Source organism: Delphinus delphis, chromosome 12 (assembly GCF_949987515.2).
Source record: "Delphinus delphis chromosome 12, mDelDel1.2, whole genome shotgun sequence".
Classification (NCBI taxonomy): Eukaryota; Metazoa; Chordata; class Mammalia; order Artiodactyla; family Delphinidae; genus Delphinus; species Delphinus delphis.
The window spans coordinates 24,440,992-24,463,237 of NC_082694.2; the positions used below are offsets into that span (position 1 = coordinate 24,440,992).

The window sequence follows — 22,246 nt, forward strand, 5'->3', positions numbered from 1 at the left end:
TGTTGTAATTTCATACTGCTACATATACCTGTCCAGTTTTCCCAGCACCACTTATTGAAGACCCTATCTTTTCTCTACTGTATATTCTTTCCCTTTTAGGCAAAGATAAGGTGTTCATATGTGCGTGGGTTTATCTCTGGGCTTTCTAACCAATTCCATTGATCTATATTTCTGTTTTTGTGCCAGTACAATACTGTCCTGATTACGGTAGTTTTGTAGTATAGTCTGAAGTCAGGGAGCCTGATTCCTCCAGCTCCATTTTTCATTCTCAAGATTGTTTTGGCTATTTGGGTTCTTTTTTGTTTCCATACAAATTGTGAAATTTTTTGTTCTAGTTCTCTGAAAAATGCCATTGGTGTTTTGATAGGCATGGCATTGAATCTCTAGATTGCTTTGGGTAGCAGAGTCATTTTCACAATGTTTATTTTTCGAATCCATGTACATGGTATATCTCTCCATCTATTTGTATCAATTTTAATTTCTTTCATCAGTGTCTTATAATTTTCTGCATACAGGTCTTTTGTCTCCTTAGGTAGTTTTATTCCTAGATATTTTATTCTCTTTGCTGCAATTGTAAATGGGAATGTTTTCTTAATTTCACTTTCAGATATTTCATCATTAGTGTATAGGAATGCCAGAGATTTCTGTGAATTAATTTTGTATCCTGCTACTTTACCAAATTCATTGATTAGTTCTAGTAGATTTCTGATAGTATTTTTAGGATTCTCTATGTAGAGTATCATGTCATCTGCAAACAGTGACAACTTTACTTCTTTTTTTCTGTTTTGGATTCCTTTTATTTCCTTTTCTTCTCTGATTGTTGTGGCTAAAACTTCCAAAACTATGTTGAATAACAGTGGTGAGAGTGGGCAACCTTGTCTTGTTCCTGATCGTAGTGGAAACAGTTTCATTTTTTCAGTATTGAGGATGGTGTTGGCTGTGGGTTTGTCATTTATGGCCTTTATTATGTTGAAGAAAGTTCCCTCTATGTCTACTTTCTGCAGGTTTTTTTTTTTTTTTATCAAAAATGGGTGTTGAATTTTGTCAAAAGCTTTCTCTGCATCTATTGAGAGATCATATGTTTTTTTTTACCTTCAACTTGTTAATATGGTGTATAACATTGATTGATTTGTATATATTGAAGAATACTTGCATTCCTGGAATAAAGCCCACTTGATCATGGTGTATGATCCTTTTAATGTTTTGTTGCATTCTGTTTGCTAGTATTTGGTTTAGGATTTTTGCATCTATGTTCATCAGTGATATTGGCCTGTAGTTTTCTTTCTTTGTGACATCTTTGTCTGATTTTGGTATCAGGGTGATGGTGGCCTCATAGAATGAGGTTTGGAGTGTTCCTCCCTCTGCTACATTTTGGAAGAATTTGAGAAGGATAGGTGTTAGCTCTTCTCTAAATCTTTGATAGAGTTCTCCTGTGAAGCCATCTGGTCCTGGGCTTTTGTTTGTTGAAAGATTTTTAATCACAGTTTCAATTTCAGTGCTTGTGATTCATCTCTTCATATTTTCTATTTATTCCTGGTTCAGTCTCAGCAGGCTGTGCATTTCTAAGAATTCATCCATTTCTTCCAGAGTGTCCATTTTATTACCATAGAGTTGCTTGTAGTAGTCTCTCATGATCCTTTGTATTTCTGCAGTGTCAGTTGTTACTTCTTTTTCATTTCTAATTCTATTGATTTGAGCCTTCTCCCTTTTTTTCTTGATGAGTCTGGCTAATGGTTTATAAATTTTATTTATTTTCTCAAAGAACCAGCTTTTAGTTTTATTGATCTTTGCTATCATTTTCTTCATTTTTTTCATTTATTTCTGAACTGTTGATTATGATTTCTTTCCTTCTGCTTCTTTTTTTTTTTTTTTTTTTTTTTTTTGTTCTTCTTGTTCTTCTTCTTTCTCTAATTGCTTTAGGTGCAAGGTTAGGTTGTTTGTTTGAGATATTTTCTGTTTCTTAAGGTAGGATTTTATTGCTATAAACTTCCCTCCTAGAATTGCTTTTGCTGCATCCCATAGGTTTTGAGTCATCATGTCTCCATTGTCATTTGTTTCTAGGTATTTTTTATTTATTCTTTGATTTCTTCAGTGATATCTTGGTTTTTAAGTAGTGTATTGTTTAGCCTCCACGTGTTTGTATTTTTTACAGATCTTTTCCTGTAATTGATATCTAGGCTCATAGCATTGTGGTCAGAGAAGATACTTGATATGATTTCAATTTTCTTAAATTTACCAAGGCTTGATTTGTAACCCAAGATATGATCTATCCTGGAAAATGTTCCATGAGCACTTGAGAAAAATGTGTATTCTGTTGTTTTGGGATGGAATGTCCTATAAATATCTATTAAGTCCATCTTGTTTAATGTGTCATTTAAAGCTTGTGTTCCCTTATTTATTTTCATTTTGGATGATCTGTCCATTGGATAAAGTGGGGAGTTAAAATCTCCTACTATGATTGTATTACTGTCGATTTCCCCTTTTGTGGCTGTTAGTGTTTGCCTTATGTATTGAGGTGGTCGTATGTTGGGTGAATAAATATTTACAATTGTTATATCTTCTTCTTGGATCAATCCTTTGATCATTATGTAGTGTCCTTCTTTGTCTCTTCTAATAGTCTTTATTTTAAAGTCTATTTTGTCTGATATGAGAATTGCTACTCCAGCTTTCTTATGATTTCCATTTGCATGGAATATCTTTTTCCATCCCCTCACTTTTAGTCTGTATGTGTCCCTAGGTCTGAAGTGGGTTTCTTGTAGACAGCATATATATGGGTCTTGTTTTTGTATCCATTCAACCAGTCTGTGCCTTTTGGTGGGAGCATTTAATCCATTTACATTTAAGGTAATTATCGATATGTATGTTCCTATTCCCATTTTCTTAATTGTTTTGGGTTCGTTACTGTAGGTCTTTTCCTTCTCTTGAGTTTCTTGCCTAGAGAAGTTCCTTTAGCATTTGTTGTAAAGCTGATTTGTTGGTGCTGAACCCTCTCAGCTTTTGCTTATCTGTGTAGGTTTTAACTTCTCCATCAAATCTGAATGAGATCCTTGCTAGTTAGAGTAATATTGATTGTAGGTTTTTCTCCTTCATCACTTTAAATATGTCCTGCCACTCACATCTGGTTTGCAGAGTTTCTGCTTAAAGTTCATCTGTTAACCTTATGGGGATTCCCTTGTGTGTTATTTGTTGTTTTTCACTTATTGTTTTTAATATGTTTTCTTTGTATTTAATTTCTGATAGTTTGATTAATATGTGTCTTGGCATGTTTCTCCTTGGATTTATCCTGTATGGGACAATCTGTGCTTCCTGGACTTGATTAACTATTTCCTTTCCCATTTTAAGGAAGTTTTCATCTATAATCTCTTCAAATATTTTCTCAGTCCATTTATTTTTCTCTTCTTTTTCTGGGACCCCTATAATTCAAATGTTGGTGTGTTTAATGTCCCAGATGTCTCCGAGTCTGTCCTCAGTTCTTTTCATTCTTTTTTCTTTATTCTGCTGTGCAGTAGTTATTTCCACTATTTTATCTTCCAGGTCACTTATCCGTTCTTCTGCCTCAGTTATTCTGCTTTTGATCCCTTCTAGAGTATTTTTAATTTCATTTATTTTGTTGTTTATCATTGCTTGTTTCCTCTTTAGTTCTTCTAGGTCCTTGTTAAATGTTTCTTGCATTTTCTCTATTCTATTTCCAAGATTTTGGATCATCTTTACTATCATTATTCTGAATTCTTTTCCAGGTAGACTGTGTATTTCCTCTTCATTTGTTAGGCTTGGTGGGCTTTTACTTTGCTTCTTCATCTGCTGTGTGTTTTTCTGTCTTCTCATTTTGCTTACCTTACTGTGTTTGGGGTCTCCTTTTTGCAGGCTGCAGGTTTGTAGGTCCCGTTGTTTTTGGTGTCTGTCCCCAGTGGCTATAGTTGGTTCAGTGGGTTGTGTAGGCTTCCTGTTGGAGGGGACTAGTGCCTGTGTTCTGGTGGATGAGGCTGGATCATGTCTTTCTAGTGGGCAGTTCCACATCTGGTGGTGTGTTTTGTGTGTCTGTGTCCTGATTATGATTTTAGGCAGCCTCTCTGCTAATGGATGGGACTGTGTTCCTGTCTTGCTAGTTGTTTGGCATAGGGCATGCAGCATTGTAGCTTGCTGGTTGTTGAGTGAAATTGGGTCTTTGTGTTGAGATGGAGATCTGTGGGAGATATTCACCATTTGATATTATGTGGAGCTGGGAGGTCTCTTGAGGCTCAGTGTCCTGAAGTTGGCTTTCCCACTGCAGAGACACAGCAGTGACTCCTGGCTGGAGCACCAAGAGCCTTTCATCCACACGGCTCCTTATATTGCAATAGTTGGTCAGTCAAGTCCACAGGGCAGTTCTCCTCAAGCAGCAATCAGGGGTCCATGGAAGCTGCTAGTGTTGAGGGTCTCCTGCAAAGTTGGGGGTGTGGCTGTTGTTCACTGTGAGTATAAGGACACTGGCCGCAATTCTGGGAAGTACTCCCTGGCGTGAGGCCTCCCAGAGTCCTCCAGTGGCACCACCAAAATGGAAACCAGCTTTAAAATAATAATGAACTGGAGATTTATATAAGAAAAATCACAACTAAAATTAACTTAATTTGCAGTCAAATTTAAGTGAATATCAGCTAAGATAAACTATTATATATATATAAACTACATGGTAACTACAAACCAAAACCCTGCAATATATACACAGTAAGTAAAGTAAACCAAAAAAACACTAAAGAAAATCAAACTTCCATGGAAGAGAACAAGAGAAGTGTACAAGAATAGAGAAGAGCTACAAAAACAACCAGAAAACAATTAACAAAATGGCAATAAGTGCATACCTATCAATAATCACTATAAATGCAAACTGTCTAAATACTTCAATCAAAAGACGTAGAGTCGATTAGTAGATAAATAACAAGACCTAAAAGAAACTTACCTCAGAACTAAAGACATACATGAACTAAAATTGGAGGGATGGAAAAAGATATTACATACACATAAAAATGAAAAAATAGGGCTTCCCTGATGGCGCAGTAGTTGACAGTCTGCCTGCCGATGCAGGGAACACAGGTTCATACCCCGGTCCGGGAAGATCCCACATGCTGCGGAGCGGCTGGGCCCATGAGCCATGGCCACTGAGTCTGCGCGTCCAGAGCCTGTGCTCTGCAATGGGAGAGGCCACAACAGTGAGAGGCCCGCATACCACAAAAAAATAAAATAAAATAAAATAAAAGCTGAAGTAGAAATACTCATATCAGTCAAAATATACTTTAAAACAATGATTGTAACAAAAGACAAAGAAGAGCATTACATAATGATAAAGGTGTTTATCAATGAATAGGTGGGCAAAGAAAGCCCAAAGTCAGCAGAAGGAGGGAAATAATAATGATCAGAGTGGAAATAAATGAAAGGGAGACTAAAATTTTAAAACATTTAGAGAAGATTAATAAAACTCAGAACTGGCTTTTTGAAAAGATAAACAAAATTGGCAATGTACTAGAAAAACTAAACAAGGTAAAAGAGAGGGCCCAAATATATAAAATTCAAAATGAAAAAAGAGACATTACAATCAATACCACAGAATTACAAACAAGCATAAGAGATTACTATAAATAATTATATGGCAAAAATTGGACAAACTAAAGGAAATGGATAAATTCATAGAAACATACAATCTTAGAAGAATGAATCAGGAAAAAATCAAAAATTTGAACATACCGATTACTAACAATGAAACTGAATGAGTAATTAAAATCCCAACAAACAAAAATCCGGGACCAAATGGCTTCTACAAAATAATTAAAGAAGAGTTAACACCTATCCTTCTTAACCATTCTAAAAAATTGAAGAGAAAAGAATGCTTCCAAACTTGTTCTATGAGGCCAGCATTACCCTTATTCTAAAACCAAACAAAACAGTGGAAGAACAGAAAACTACAGGACAATATCCCTGATGAACATAGATACAAATATCCACAACAAAATATTTGTAAAACAAATTTAACAATGCATTAGAAGGATCATACACCATGGTTAACTGGAATGCAAGGATGTTTCAATATCTACACATCAATCTGTATGATAAATCACTTAACAAAATGGAGGTAATTAAAAATCATATGATCATCTTAGTAGATGCAGAAAAATCTTTTGACAAAATTCAGTGCCCATTTGTGATTAAAACTCTCAACGAAGTTGGTATAGAGGAAACATACCTCAACATAATAAAAGTCATATGTAACAGACCCACAACTAACATAGTCAACAGTGAAAGCTTTTCCTTTAAGACCAGGAACAGCACAAGGATGACCACTCTTGAGAATTTTATTCAACATTGTATTGGAAATCCTAGCCACAATAATCAGACAAGAAAAAGAAATAAAATACATCCTGATTGGAAGAGAAGAAACAAAATTGCCACTATTGGCCTATATTCTGTCACTGTACATGGAAAATCCAAAGACACCACCAAAAAAAAATAATAAATTTTGTAAACTTATGAGACACAATATTAATATACAGAAACCTATTGCATTTTTTACACTAACAACTAACCATTTGAAAGAGAAATTAAGAAAATAAATCCCATTTATAATTGCATAAAAAAGAATAAAATGCCTAGGTATAAATTTAATAAAGGAGGTAAAAGACCTGTTCACTATAAATTATAAGACATCATTGAAAGTAATTGAAGATGACACAAATAAATGGAAAGGTATACTGTGCTCATGGATTGGAAAAATTAGTATTGTTTAGATGTCCATACTACTCAAAGATATCTACTGACTCAACTCAATTCCTACCAAAATACCAAAGGAATTTTTCACAGAACTAGAACAAATCATCCTAAAATTTTTATGGAACACAGAAGACCTCAAATAGACAAAGCAAGCTTGAGAAAGAAGGACAATGTTGGAGATATCATGCAGCCTAATTTCAAACTATACTACAAAGTTATAGTAATTAAAACATAATGGTATTGGCACAAAAACAGACACATAGATCAATGGAACAGAATAGAGACCCTAGAAATAGACCCATCCTTATAAGGTCAATTAATCTACAACAAAGGAGGCAAGAATATACAATAGGGAAAAAGACAATCTCTTCAATAAATGGTGTTGGCAAAATTGGACAGCTACATGTAACAGAATGAAAGTAGTATAGACCACTTTCTTACACCATGTACAAAAATAAGACAGTTTAAAGACATAAGTATAAGACATGAAACCATAAGACTCCTAGAAAAAGATATAGCAGTAAGCTCTTTGACATATAGCATAGCAATATTTTGGGGAGATCTGTCTCATCAGACAAGGGCAAAAGCAGAATAAACAACTGGGACTACAGCAGACTAAAAAGCTTTCCATAACAAAGGAACCCAACAACAAAAAGAAAAGGCAACATATTAAATAGGAGGAGATATTTACAAATGATATGTTTGATAAGGGGTCAATATCAAAAATATATAAATAATTCATACAACTCAACATCAAAAGAAAAAACAAAAAACTGATTTAAAAATGGGCAGAATACCTGAATGGATATTTGTGTAAAGAAGACATACAGATGGCTAACATGCACTTGAGAAGATACTCAACATCACTAATCATCAGGGAAATGCATATCAAAACCACAATGAGATATCACCTTATGCCTGTCAGAATAGCAATTATTTAAAACTTGCAACAAATAAAAAGTGTTGTTGAGAATGTGGAGAAAAGGGAACCATCTTGCACTGTTTTGGGGAATTTAATTTGGTGCAGCCACTATGGACAACAGTGTGGGGGAAAGGGGGGATGGGATGAATTGGGAGATTAGGATTGACATATATACAATATTGATACTATGTATAAAATCGATAACTAATGAGAACCTACTGTATAACACAGGGAACTCTACTCAGTCTCTGTGGTGGCCTAAATGAGAAGGAAATACAAAAGAGAGGGGATATATGTCTACGTATAGCAGATTCACTTTGCTGCACAGTAGAAACTAACACAATGCTGTAAAGAAACTATACTCCAATAAAAATTAAAACCTCAAAAAAAAGTTATATTGTTCACATATAGCATGAATATGTATACAGCAATAAGAAATCAAAATATAGTAGGAGAAAAAGTCACTCATATATCCACTCAAAAAGAAAAAAAAAGAAAGAAAGAAAAACAGAAAGAATCAAAAGGAAAAATATATAAATGAGGTCTCTGGAAAACCACCAGCATTGAATTTTTTCTAAGATTCAGCCCTGCTTTGATTCTTGCTTCATTGGCTAGTACATCTCCATGTCTAACTAGAGCTGTCTTTGTATTTCTCAAAAATTTCATAAAATATCACCCATGAATAGATCCTTTTTTTCCCCTTTCCAACCTCATCATCTAGAATGGCATACCTGTAGCATTAATCTCTAACCAAATCCGTTAAGGCTACATGTTATTCCATGTCTTTTTGACTTAGATGGAGATCCCTTTACACATTTTATCACCCACTGTGTTCACCCTTGATCTCAACCCCTATGAATTAGCCTAGGTCACAAGCTCAGTTATATTCCACTACATAAAATCTTTCACAACCCACTAAAATAACAACTGTTCTTCAGATCCAGGACCACCACTGTAATATACCTGCTACACTTCATATTCTACTGATCAGGCATTGTTTATTATTTTACTTGTTTAAATGTCTGTCTCTTCTTGAGCTGTTTGAGATTGGTGACCAATTCTTTATCAATCATTGGAGCCCATGCCCTGTTTGAATGCGCCAGAGGGAGCATGTTTGCTGATGAATGGGCAACTGGATGAGTGAATGTCTTTACAAGGACTTTTACTTGTACTGAGATATGAGAATTTTAGATGTCAATTTTTTTTATGCTTTAAGGTTAACAATCATTTAATGTATTGACATTATCACTTATAAACACACAATTTGCATATACAGGGAAAAATAGGTTCTGAGGACACAACCAAATACTAGAGACAGGCGAGCAATCAGAAGAAAAGATCAACCCTAGGGGAAAAAATGGAACTGCATCCCATGCTGGTGTCTACATAAACTTGGGAAGGAGAAAGAAAGATCACATAGTATCACAATTAATGTAGAAAATAAATGTGGGTCATTCTGTCTCAATGGCAGGAACTTCTCTCATGATCCATATCTTGCGTCCCAGTCTGCCCCGTTTCATGAATGATGATCTGAAACACAACCACGGGTCTCTCCCTTCTTTTTACATCTAAGACCCTGAAGTTAACTCAAGGAACTAAAAGAACAGAGCTAAGAAACAAGCAGACTGGCATGTGTGCAATGTCAACGGCCAACTAGTTAAAAGTACACATGGAAGTAAAATACTGACTAAACCTGAACAAGTTCTTTCCAACTCGCCTAACTTCATGATTTTGGATTACCTAAGTGCTGGCATCTACGAGAGTTGGGTCCAGGGAAATGAAGTATCTCAGCCCATCTTTATACTGAGTATGTATTTCCTCTCAGGATCAAGTCACTAGTGACAGTGAACTTCAAGACTCAACTATAGTTGCCCAGTGGGGCTGGCCCCACTGGGGACAGGGACTGGAGATTGGGGGGCACATGTGTGCCCAAGCTTCAGTCCATAGCTCTCCCTCTTCTGTCAGAGGGAAGCCAGGGGAACACCGGGAGACCATCTGCTTCAAGGGCATTTCACTGACATAACTCAATATCTGTGGTTCCAAGTTCAAAATTAATACCCCAAAGCAACATTAAAAACTGAGTTTAGTATTTTGTAAGTAAGGCATACAGCTCAAATAATGATTACCATCTGAACAAAACCATTCTTATTACATACGATGTAAAATAACTAAAGCAACAATTCTAGCCATCAAAACCAGTGTAGATAGCTAGTGGGAAGCAGCTGCATAGCACAGGGAGATCAGCTCGGTGGTTTGTGACCACCTACAGAGGTGGGACAGGGAGGGTGGGAGGGAGGGAGACGCAAGAGGGAAGAGATATGGGAACACATATATATGTATAACTGATTCACTTTGTTATAAAGCAAAAACTAACACACCATTTTAAAGCAATTATACTCTAATAAAGATGTTAAAAAACAAAAACAAAAAAAACAGTGTTGTCACACATCACATCTGGCAACTTTCCACATGTCAAACATCCAAAGAGATGACAGCTAAGTATACTTTTCAGCTGGAAACAAACTCTCCAGTGTCAACAAGTGCAATAGAATTGGCTAGGAAAACAGACCTGTGGTCACCACAAAGTTCATTTGGCATCTGGTTTCATACGGAGATAGATCTATTTAAGTCTGCCTTAGAGATGGAGTGGGTTGATCAGTGAAAAAAATGACTATGTATGTAACTGGCCACATGGAATAAAACCAGAATTTGTGCTACTACGAGTGTATTTTGTGGAAAATAGGGCCACATGGGGTATAGGGGTAGAGATCTTCAATGTGCTTAACTGCCTTTGTAAAAAGTAAATTTTTTAAAGCATGCAAGACAGAAAACTGGAATAATTGAAATTTTAAAATTTACATAAATAAAGAAATAAGAAATAACAAAAATACGTGACTCTCAGTTTTCCAGAGCTTCACACATAGCTGGGGCTCAAGTTAAATTGTTTAAGCTTCTCTGTGACATTTGAAGGAAGAATAAAAACAAGGCTAGTGTCCTGGTCAGGTGGGGTAATACCTTGCACAGGTCATTCATGTCCTTAGGCTGCAAATCTGTAACCTGACTCTCCCCCACCATGCCACCACCAGGGCTCCAGGCACCCCAGTGCTCAGGGACAGCCACAGTGCCCAGTCCTGCACAGGACAGGAAATGGGCTCTTTAAGAGCCTTCAGAAGGGTGGAAAAGAGGATCCTCAGAGAAGCTCAATCCCCTGAAACAGTAACACTGTAACTATGGCTCTCATTCCTCTTTCCTCACCATTCTCCTAATATTACTTTCTCAACAAGTAGAAAAATAAGCTATAAGTAGGCTGAAGTGGCAATAAAAACACTCAAAGCAAACACTAAAAAACATGATGCCTCTGAATATAGCAGATCTACCTCCACGCACTTGTTTGTAATTGTTTTGCCTTGTTCAAGTTTTAAATGATAAAGCCCTAAAATGCTGAGACTCAAGTCTACTCCTAATTTGGGATGTTTTCCAAGGATCACTACCAAAAACAAACTAGTAAGAATAAAATGAAAGAGCATATTTTAAAGGGGGGGTGGGATCTGCCATCCCGCCCATCATCCTGAGCAGTCAGCTTTGCTGAAAGTCTGCAGAGCCCCAGAGGCTGTGGGGATATCACATGGCTGCCTCAGGAAGGTTCCATCCTACAACTCCTGAAGTAACATGCAACCAGTTCTAGTCTGAGGTTTCAAAGTCTGACATTAAACCAAGACAGCTGCAGTTCTTCTTGCCACAATCACTCACTCACTCATACATCACCATATTACTAGCGTAACACTAAAATAAATTATCCCTTAAGCACTAAGGCCTAACTCTAAAAAGAAAATGGCCTTTACAAACAGGTGTGTTCAAATAAGGTATTCTGAGAGTTCCATAAAAAAACTCCTAGAATGAGCCAGTGCCCCCAAATAGTCTACATTTTAGCTAAACAGCAGTCCAAAGCCTTCTCTGTGGTACTTATATGGATTAGTTATAAGTATGATGTCACTACTTTCAAAAGAACTACTAAAACTATTATTAAAAACATTTATAACAAACAGAAATGCCCTGCAAATTATATTATTGCACCCAGGGTATCAGAAGCTATGCACATCCAGGTTCCAAGGACTCTAGAAGACCCAGAACAGAGATCCTAAGGCCATGCCTATGGCTGTTCCAGGCAGCATGCCCAGCGCCAGGTCACAGTCATTGTCTCGATACCGCTCACAAATGATGACTTGTTTGGTAGGCTGCTGTCCGTAAAGTCCGGCATACAGGTACTGGTAGGGTACAGCATAAGCCTGCCCATTTGAAGCATATACAACTTCAGTTCCTGGTGGGTATGCACCACTGTATGGACCATAACCATAGGCATCAGGGTTTGGTGCAGCATAGGCTGTGTAAGGAGGTGGGGAGGAAGCCAAGGCAGTCTCATCATACATGACTTCACAGCCAACATGAGCTGTGTTTGTCCTGAAATCCTGAAGTGTAAATTTCCAGACCAAACAATCATCTGTGCTTTCTGCGCAAAGACTGATGGTTTTCCCACCTAGGCAAACAATCTGCAGCAGACAGTCTTTCGGCTTCCCATCTGGAGGCCGAATATCCCGACATTCATGTCCCGTGTTGATGTTGATGCAGTCCACTGGCATGTGGACCTTATCCTCTACACTCTACCAAGTTTGGTCATCAGGTGACCATCTGACCACAGGTCGAACCAATTCTTCCAGCGCTTCAAAATAGTACTCTGTCTCAGCAACCTACCACTCTTCACGAACGCTGTATTTTCACCTGCAAATCCTCCGGCCGCAGCCACGCACCAAAGTAGGGCAGGAGTGCAAGGACGCTGCCCGGCTCCTCGGCTCCGACTGCCTCAAGCCCTAGTTGTCAATTTTTAAAATAAATTAACTTAAAGTTTTAATGAAATTCCATTAAATATCTAATGGGTATCTAATTCTGAAATTGACAAAAGTTAATATGCATAATCAATAAATTTTCTTATAAAGTACTTAATAAAGATAAACAAAATTGTGCAAATGTAGAATATTTACAAATATGTATGAAACAGAATATTAAAATACACGAGAATATTTATTCTCCCTTTTAATTAAGCCAATGACATTTTTTCTTTTCTTTTTCAAACAGAATTTTATTTTATAAAAGTAACTTAGAAAATAATAAAATTAAAATAATTTTTATAGAAACTCAACCTATCCTTCTGGCCATACACCTTTCATAAACATAGAAAGGCAGTGATAAATACCTTTGGGAGAAATGGGAGAAAATCTATATTAAAAATGGAGGCAGGGTGCTGCAGAAGAGGTGATGAAGAACAGGAAAGTTACTTTCATGTGGAAATTATAAAATGAAAGCAGTATTTATTTTAGAATTTTAAGTACTATTATAAAAATCTCCCTAATATTAAATTTGTGGCCATTGCTACAGAACGCATCTTTTTGTTGGACAGCTTATTCCAAAGAGAACATATTAAGTGCAGTAGAATTTTCAATACAAACTGTTTGTGTTGACAAGGAGACACAAGTACGTTGGGAGTGAGGTGATAGATGGATAGAAGTTCAAAACATATTATTTTACAAAACTTACAATCTTTCCCTGATACATCTGTCATGAAAATAAGAATTAATAAATTATTTATTTATACCTTTTTAAGGACTTCACTTAAAATAAAATGTTCCTAGTTGGTTCTTGATATCTGGTCTATCTGGAAAGCACTGATCTAATAAGTAGTTGTCCATTTGTCCTTCAAAATCTAGCTGAAATTTTACTTTTTTACAAAATCTTTATCTTTCACCTACTAAACAGTGTGTTAAATTGAGGAAGGTTTCTAGGTAGATCCAATTTTGTGTTTCCAACATACAAAGCTATTCTTAGTATATAGTTGAGGAAAAAGTGAAAATATTTATTAGTATTTGAATCTAACAGTACAGAACAGGCAAACCAACTAAATATTCTAATTATCCAGAAATATTTGTAATTAAGTGTTTATCTTTTTTTCTGTGCTGAATTAGTATAGCATTATTGAATGGTTTTCCTGTCAACAGATATATAGGTGATAGATAGATAGATAGATAGATAGATAGATAGATAGATAGATAGATGATAGATAGATAATAGATAAAGAGAGATAGGTGACAGAGAGAGAGAGAGAGGGAGAAAATCTGATAAAATCTGTACAAATACAATTATACAGAACACATAGCCTTAGTTTTGAGAAGAATGTTACTCTAGTTGACATTTTTTAATGGCACATGAATCAGGACAAACAGAAGGGAGGAAGGCACCTAGGGCACAAATATTAAGGAAGTCCTCATCAGGGTGGTACAAGTGTGGGGTCAGCCCCTGAAAATGAGTGCAACCTTAAATTTTGCCCCCTAAGTACCTCACTCATATCACTCTGGTCTCTGCAATTGCCCAGTTTTGGAATTACCTCACTGCCTTATCAGCTTTCTTCCAAATTTCCAGTGCCTCCCATGATGCCTAGCTTCTGAGATGTCCTCCTGCACTAGAGCACTGAACCCCAATCATATTTAGGAGTTTTTCTGTCCTATTTCCTTATCAAAGCTCTAGTTGTTTCTGCACTGTTCATGTGGAGAATGCTGTCACATAGACAACTTTATAAATAGCTGTTTCATTTTTGAGATAAAAAGACTGAAAAAAATTCATCTAAGCTCCCCAGACAGTACTTGAATTTTATAGAAAAATGCCTGCATACTAAGGAATGCATTTTTTATTATCCTCAACGCTCACTTCCACCTCAGTGCATCTGCTGGTGTGATCTGATCCCATGGTCCATCTACAGCCTCCAGTTGAGAATTGCCTCCTGGGGAGGATTCTTCTTCACATGTCTACAGGGAGCTGCCACTCACATTGCTGTCCACAGTAGACCCTGTGCTTTTTAGTTTGTTACATACACTTTAATTTCTTATTTATTGTGGTTTTTCAATTGTCTTATATGCATTGGTTTTATCAACTTGATTGTATTTTAATTTCTTTACAGTCAGGTTTTTTCACATTCAGACTTTTGTTTTATAAATCATGAATCTTTAATTCTCTGACATCAAAACAGACTATAATAGAGGAGCTGAAGTTATAGATTTGGGGGCCGGGATTCTCACTTGCATCACTAAAATTAATTCACATTTGCAAACTCACCATACCTCTGCTTAAAGCAAGCCCTGCCAGCATGTCTTTCCCTACGCTTTACCACTGCCTTTTAATTGGTAACTAAAGAATCCAATTGTCATTTCTCCAAATGAAGGGAATATATTCTGTTTTTAAAAATGACTAAGCAACCTCTAGGCTGAAATCCAACTACACAGTGTGTATGGGTTTGGTAGCATTACACCAGATTTTCTCGTTAAAACCTTTACACAACAGTAATCCATCACTAAGTAAGATGTTCAATGACTTCAGAAGTGGAGGTTAAGAGACATTATAATCAAATAATCTTTCTTCTAAAACAGTTTAACCCTCCTTGTCAATAGAAATAATGGTAACATACTTTTAGCCTGGGACTCACCAACTCTAAACAACATTATTGGAGATGATACATGGTTTGTTTGTTTCTTTGCTTATTTGTGAAACTTCAGTTAAAAACTAAATTATATAGTAATAGATAAAGAAATAATTTAATTCAACTTTTGCTGACGTAAAGATGGAACAAAAAACAAGGAGAGAAACAGAAATGGTGATTCTTTTTCAAGTAAATATTAATAAAAAAATTATTGTGCGTGTTTTAAAGCATGGGGTTTGGAGATGGAAATATTTAGTATTGATATTGTTTTAGCTTTCATAATGGATAATTTTGAACATATGCATAAATAGTTTTGTATGAAAAATTCCCATCTACCTACCACCTGAATTCAGCTACCATCAACCTTGGCCAGTCCTAGCCTAGCCTCACCCCCTTCCAACATTCCTCCTTCAAATTTTTTGAATGTATCTGAGAAATCTTATCATTTCATATGTTAATATTTCAGTATGTAATTTCAAAAATGAGAACTCATTAACTTAACCAAAATATCAGTATTAGATTTAAAATGTAAAATAATTTATCATCAAATATCCAGTCAACATGGATATTTCCAATTATCCATTAATAAGAAATTGATTTTAGGCCTTATTTTTCCTCTTACTTCTGTATGGCTTCATTCTTCTTATCTGTAAAATGAGGTTAAAAGCCCCACCCGAAAGGGGAGTTGAGGATTAAATGAGGTAAGATATATATATATATATTCATTTTAATAAGATATTTTTTATAATACAATTTTAGATTTTGGGAATATGCATTAAATCTAAGTCATCAAAAAGTCATAAAGGGCAAATATAAAAATAAAATTGAGACTGGAAAAACTGTAAATCACACTTTGACCATCTTTGGATTCCTCTCTTTGTGTTCTCTCTTCTCCCTCTATCTAGACCCATTGCTCTCACTTCTTCCTCACTCATATTTACCTATTTGTGTCCCCCCAAAAGATGACTATTACCTGTTTGTCACTTGGAAATGATAAGCAAAACCACACTATGGTGTTGAAGTTATTGACTGAAAAAAGAAAAAGAGTGGCAATGTATAAATTTTCTCACATACTTTAGAGCACAACTTTGAACCTATGGGCCATTTCTAAGCAGAGGACATTTCTCTCTGCATCTGAATCCATAGAAGTGACAGCTAACTCCAACTATATATTTATAAAAAGTAGCTAGTCTCCCTTAATATAGATAGATTTCATTAAGATTTACCCTAATCACATGTCACTCATAAGAAAAGAGAGGGTCAATTTCCTCCCTATTTTAACTTTTCACTAATCCACTATTTTTTCCCTATTTTGATAGTATTTCAAATGAAATATGGGAAGGAGAAGTGTAAAACAGTTGAAGCTAAATTCCAAATACATTTTTAATGATAATTAATGCTCAATTTTTAATAACAAATGTCCAATTTTTGCCTCCTATGAGCAGTGTATGTGTGAGCCCATTTTTTTCACAGTTTCACCGACATTCTTTTAAAATTTTTCCCATTTGATATGTGAAAATAATATCTCTTGTTTTAAGTTGTGTGTCTTTGGTTAATAGTATGGTTGAGTATTTGATATTTTATTGGTTATTTCATTTGTGTCATTAATGTTTACATACTTTTTACATTTTTGTATTGGAACATTTGTCTTTTTTATATTGAATGCTATTTTATCATACGTACACAGTACACTTTTCATTTCCCTGTTTTCCAGGTTACCAAACTGCTCTGAACTTTCTATATTTTGACTAGCATTGTGTGCCTTGAATACTAATAATCATTGGACTTGCATGGTACTTAAAAGTTGAAGATTTCAAAGTACCTTATTGTAATGAATTCCTATCACACCCCAGTGTTTCAAAGGACTTTTAAAGGCAAGTAAAATGGAAAGTGACATTTTCCTGGATGTATGGTCAGAGAGATGGCAAATTTATGACCAGAAACAAGAATCCAGATATCAATACCAACTCCATCCTCTCTTTTTTGTTTTTTTACCTGTTACCATAGGAAATAGAAAACTACATGTATGCAGGACAACTGCAAAAACCCAACCAATTGTTTTTTGTTTTGTTTTCTTTGTTTTTGATTTTGTTTTTGTTTTGTTTTATGATCCTGTCTTCTCTATGTGAGGACCAACAGATAAAATTTTGATATTCACAGTTATCACTCTATGACCCTGTCAGGTGCTGGTGAACATTCCAACAAGTACACCTAAGCATTTGCTGGATGCCCAGACTGTGTTCTGAGAGGTGAAAGAAAAGGAAAGGAAAGCTCTTTTACTAGCTGTGGAAGGCTACATTAGTGGAATATGCCTTCTAAGAGGATGCCTTTGCTCAAACAATTTTGGCGTTATTTTTGCAATTTCCCTCAGAAACTGTTTTGCTCCCACTGTATTTTGTTTAAACTATAATTTTGAAAAAAAGGAACAATGACAACGTGAGCATTCTACATTTCACTAAACAATTTAAAATAACAAATAGCTGTTAGTCCACTTTGTCTTGGTCCCATAATCCTCCTTACTAAGAAATTCATTTTCAAAGGGAAAACAATGTTTTTTCACTATTGATGGTATTCAAAAGAACACCATTATCAGAACCTAAAAAGCAAAGTTAAAGGAGGGTCCTTCAGGAATAGAAGCAATATTTGGACAGCAGGTGAGTCTCCATTATTTATTATTGTGTCCTCAAGGCCAGGCTCAGTGCCTGGCATATAGTAGACACTCAAAAATTCTTACTAAGTGAATAAAACAAAGATTCAGAATTCCAGAACCATTTGATAAAACAAGAATTTCATAGTGTGACATTGACATTGAGATTACTCCTCATACTGATGGAACAAATACTCCTTTGTGCAGTTTTACAAGATTCATCAATTAAAAAATAAAATTTTATTTAGAAATTACTTGAATTATTCAAATATGTTTATAAGCATAATAAACTATTTGATAAAGAAATTAGTTATATGATATATGCAAATATGTACTTTCTATTATTAATAATAGCAGAAATAATCTATTGTATGATGTAGGAAATGTGTTAGAATAATATTTTTATGACAGTTTTCCAGGAAAAACATCACCAGAAAACAGGCATGATTAATTGAAAATGATAGGATCAAAATGATCTATCAGGAAGGCTTGATAGGCAATTGAGGCTTAATATATTAGAAAATATAATGAATTATTATAAGAAAAACGGATACTGTTTATAAATTGTCAAGTAATTGTACAGTAAAAATAGTTCACTGCTTTCATATTAATTTAAGATTACCATTTGAGGATTTAGAGACAGTAAAATGTTTTTAGTTATAAAAAGGTTAATTAAGACTTTTTTTCCTGTCTTCTGTGAGTCTTACATTCTCTGAGATCTGGTAAGAACTGTTAATGCAATCTTGTGTTTGTACTTAGAGAACTTCCCTTTCAGAAATTGCCATTTGAGAATGAAATATCTGTATCTCTCTACTTCATTGACTCTCCAGCTGTTGTCAACAATTATTTGGGAGAGCACTTCTTATTTTCCTCACACTGCCTCTTAATTTATTTTTATCTTTTAACAGTTTCATAATTAACTCTATATTATGGTAAATGTCCTTAGGAAAAATGCTACAAAAATATTTTAGTGCAGAATATTTACATTACAGAGGACTTGAGATGATATGGCTCCCATAATGGGTATCCAAATTCCCTTTCATTTTTTTTACTGAGTAATGGATGTTATACACTTCATTGCTAGTATTGTTCTGGGTAAAAACAAAATAATTATGTAAACTAAAACAAATTGGATGGATGAGTTTCTTTGCAGAACAAAAAGTAGGTATCCTAAAATAATTGATAATTAAATCCAGCATAAATTGCTGAAATTTTCCCAGATCAAATTCAAAAGTGATATTTGGGTTACTTAGCCCTTTAAGTCTATCAGTGAGCTCTTGTTAACACCTCCCATGTCATTATCAATTCAAGAATATCCTTTTTTATTAAAATAACATCTATTACTTAGAAAGTATTTTCATACATTTCTGGATGTTATTGGAGGTGTGATTCAGAGAAGAAACTGACTATAACATTTCAGAACTTTGTAAGTGTTAATAGCAGTTTCAAGTAGAATGAGAAGCAAAATGCCACTCTCTACTTCCATAGAGGTTGGGTGGGGAAATGGGAAATAGATTCTAAAACTAATTTGCAAAGGCACCTGAGGTTACAAAATTAGAAGTGGTTTCCATGAGCTGAATTTTTTTACACTGTCATGAAGAACAGTAGGATAGAGTCTGAAATTGTTACACTATTTGTTCCTACTCAGTGAGTTATTCTTCTTGATTTAGGGATATACATTAAACACTGCAGAAAGTCTTCTTATATAAACTAATTACAATCTTAGAAGTAGAAAAACAACTACTATAAATATTGTGCAGAGAAAACAAGTTGAAAATATGCTTCTGGATAACTCAACTAAAATAATTTCTTACAGTAATATAAATTGAATGATAAATGCAATTAAGCATCTTTGGTATATTATGTAGTTGATGTTTAAGACACTTTTGAGAATGTAAACTTAAGTAATACTAAAATGCTTAAACATCCCCAAATTTTTGCTTCTATCTTCATTCTTAATTTCTAGGGTGACAGAATGATCCCATCCTAACATTTCACATGTTTGTATACAACACGGGGAAAATCCTCTAATTTCATGACATTATATATTATTTTTATTTACTGTATACAACTTAATATTAAAATGTTCTTTGAACAGAAGGGAAAGACTAATTAAAACAACTTCCATGGACCAATCTTAACAACTAATGGACAAACATAAACTTCAGTTGCATCTTTCTCTTCACCTCCTTAGACTTTGTGAAACACGTTCTATGCTGAATTGTGCAAGATCTTGGATTCTGACCACATATGGATTTGAACCCCACCTGTGCTACTTCCCAGCTGTGTAACATTGAAGACAGTACTTATTTCTGAACCTTTATTCCCTCTATGAGATTAATGGAATAAGAGAATAAGCTTGGGTAACAGTAGATCTTACCATATGGGGTTATTAGAATTAAGTGACATGAATGTAAAGCATTTAGCACAGTCTCTAGTGTATATTAACTGTTCATTAACTGTTAATTATCAATAGTATCATTATCATGTCTTTACAACTAAAGATGGAACAAAAGGACAAGACACGGGAGACCTGTTTGAAAGATGTATGGAAGAAAATGAAAATGAGAAAGAAGACAGGAAGGCAGGGAGAATGCCCTGGAGTAGGTGCTTAAAAATGTTGGCATGGGCATAATCAAAGACATTAACAAAACAAAGAAGAAAGCTAATATTTATTGAGCAATTGCAGTATGCCAAGAGTTTTTGAAACATTGAAACTGAGGCTCAGAAAAGTTATGTAGTTGGACTAAAGTCACATATCTAATAAATTACTGACAAGGAATTAATATTCAGATATTTTGATTCCTTTAAGCTAAGTTAAACCATTACTGGTCTCTTACATCCTGCTTATGATGTTACCATAGCGATGATTACTCTTGATGAAATATGTACATAAGACCAGAGTTAGACTATAAGAATCCTGATATTATTAGTTCCCAAAACCCATCTAGTTTACTAAACATTGAAATAGTAAAAGTTCTGATCACCCAATTCCAACATGGAGGTGAGGGGTTTTCCCCATATCAATAAGCAATGCTCAGATACCAGCTAGTTGTCTTATAATTCAGCTCAATTCTGACACTATCTACCCAGATATAATGACAGATTCTACAGGTAAAGGCTCAGTCCCACAAGACTACCTCCCCTCTCCACTTCAGACACCAGTCACAATTCCAGGTTGTCACTTGACTGGCCTGCTATAGATTGGATGTCCCAACGACCCTCACTTTGTGTTTAATTAATTTTCTAGAGCAGTTCACAGAGCTCAGAGAAATTTTTTACTTTTTAGATTATTGGTTTATTATGGAAGGATATAACTCCAGAAAGGCCAGAAGGAAAAGAGGCATATGGCAAAGTATGGAGAGAACAGAGCTTCCATGCCCTCTGAATGCTCCATTCTCTCTACATCTCCACTTGTTCATCAACCTGGAAGCTCTCCAGAGCTCTCTCTTTTGGAGTTTTATGGAGGCTTCATTACAAGTTTGGCTGATTAAATTAATGGCAATTGGGGACTGAACTCGATCTCCAGCCTGTCTCCCCTCCCAGAAGGTCAGGAGGTGGGACTGAAAGCTCCAGCTGTCTATTCATGGTTCCCTTGGCAAAGAGTCTCCCATCATTACATGCCTTCCAAAAGTCCCCTTATTAAGATAAACCCAGTTGTTGTGTGTTATGAATAACAAGACATCCATTTTACATTTATGGCTCTGAAGCGATTTCAGGAAGTGGTGACAAGAGACAAAATATTATGACAAAATATGCTCCCATTATTTTTATCACTCAGGAAATTTCAAGGGTTTTGGGACCTGTGATCCAGGAACTGTAGACAAAGACCAAACATATCTGAATGACCAAATATATATTTCTTATAAAACACAGTATTTAGTCATGGAACTGATGTGTCTTCTTTCTATTATTAACCTTTGCACATTTAAAGGGAAAATCAGAACTTTATGGTCTTCCAAAAAAAAAACCTTTTATTCGTCATGGTATAGTGGTGACCTTGGTCTTCTTTGAAATCACTCATGTTGACTGAAATAAAAACGCACAATGTGAGAGCTGTGAATTTAAGTTTTATTTGGAGGCTTAATGAGGACTATAGCCCAGGAGACAGCCTCTAGGGGAGTGCTAAGAAACTGCTCCACAGAGGTAGGGGAACATCCTGGATATATATATATATATTTTTTTTTTTTTTCAGGTAAGAAATACATGTTATCAAGCATACATCTTGGTAAAATGTTATTGTTAGTCATGTGGATCAGATATCTCAGTTAATGATTTTAGTGCTTATCTATATATTAAAAGATGCAAGAATCTGAGGGTCATTGAAATTCTTCCATTTTATCTATCTAGGGTCCCATGTATCCAAAATACAGCACGCTTCATCCTAAATTCATTTTAGGGTATACTTGTAGGTCAACAG

The 22,246-nt window shown here is 35.2% G+C and overlaps 1 protein-coding gene and 1 pseudogene across 1 annotated transcript in view; one reads left to right on the plus strand and one right to left on the minus strand.

The window, feature by feature from the left end:
- The window catches only part of LRRTM4 (leucine rich repeat transmembrane neuronal 4), an 850,841-nt gene that overhangs the window by 756,376 nt on the left and 72,219 nt on the right, over positions 1-22,246 (plus strand). The gene's annotated exons all lie outside the window — the stretch shown is intronic.
- On the minus strand, positions 11,776-12,419 carry LOC132435629 (pleckstrin homology domain-containing family B member 2 pseudogene; annotated as a pseudogene).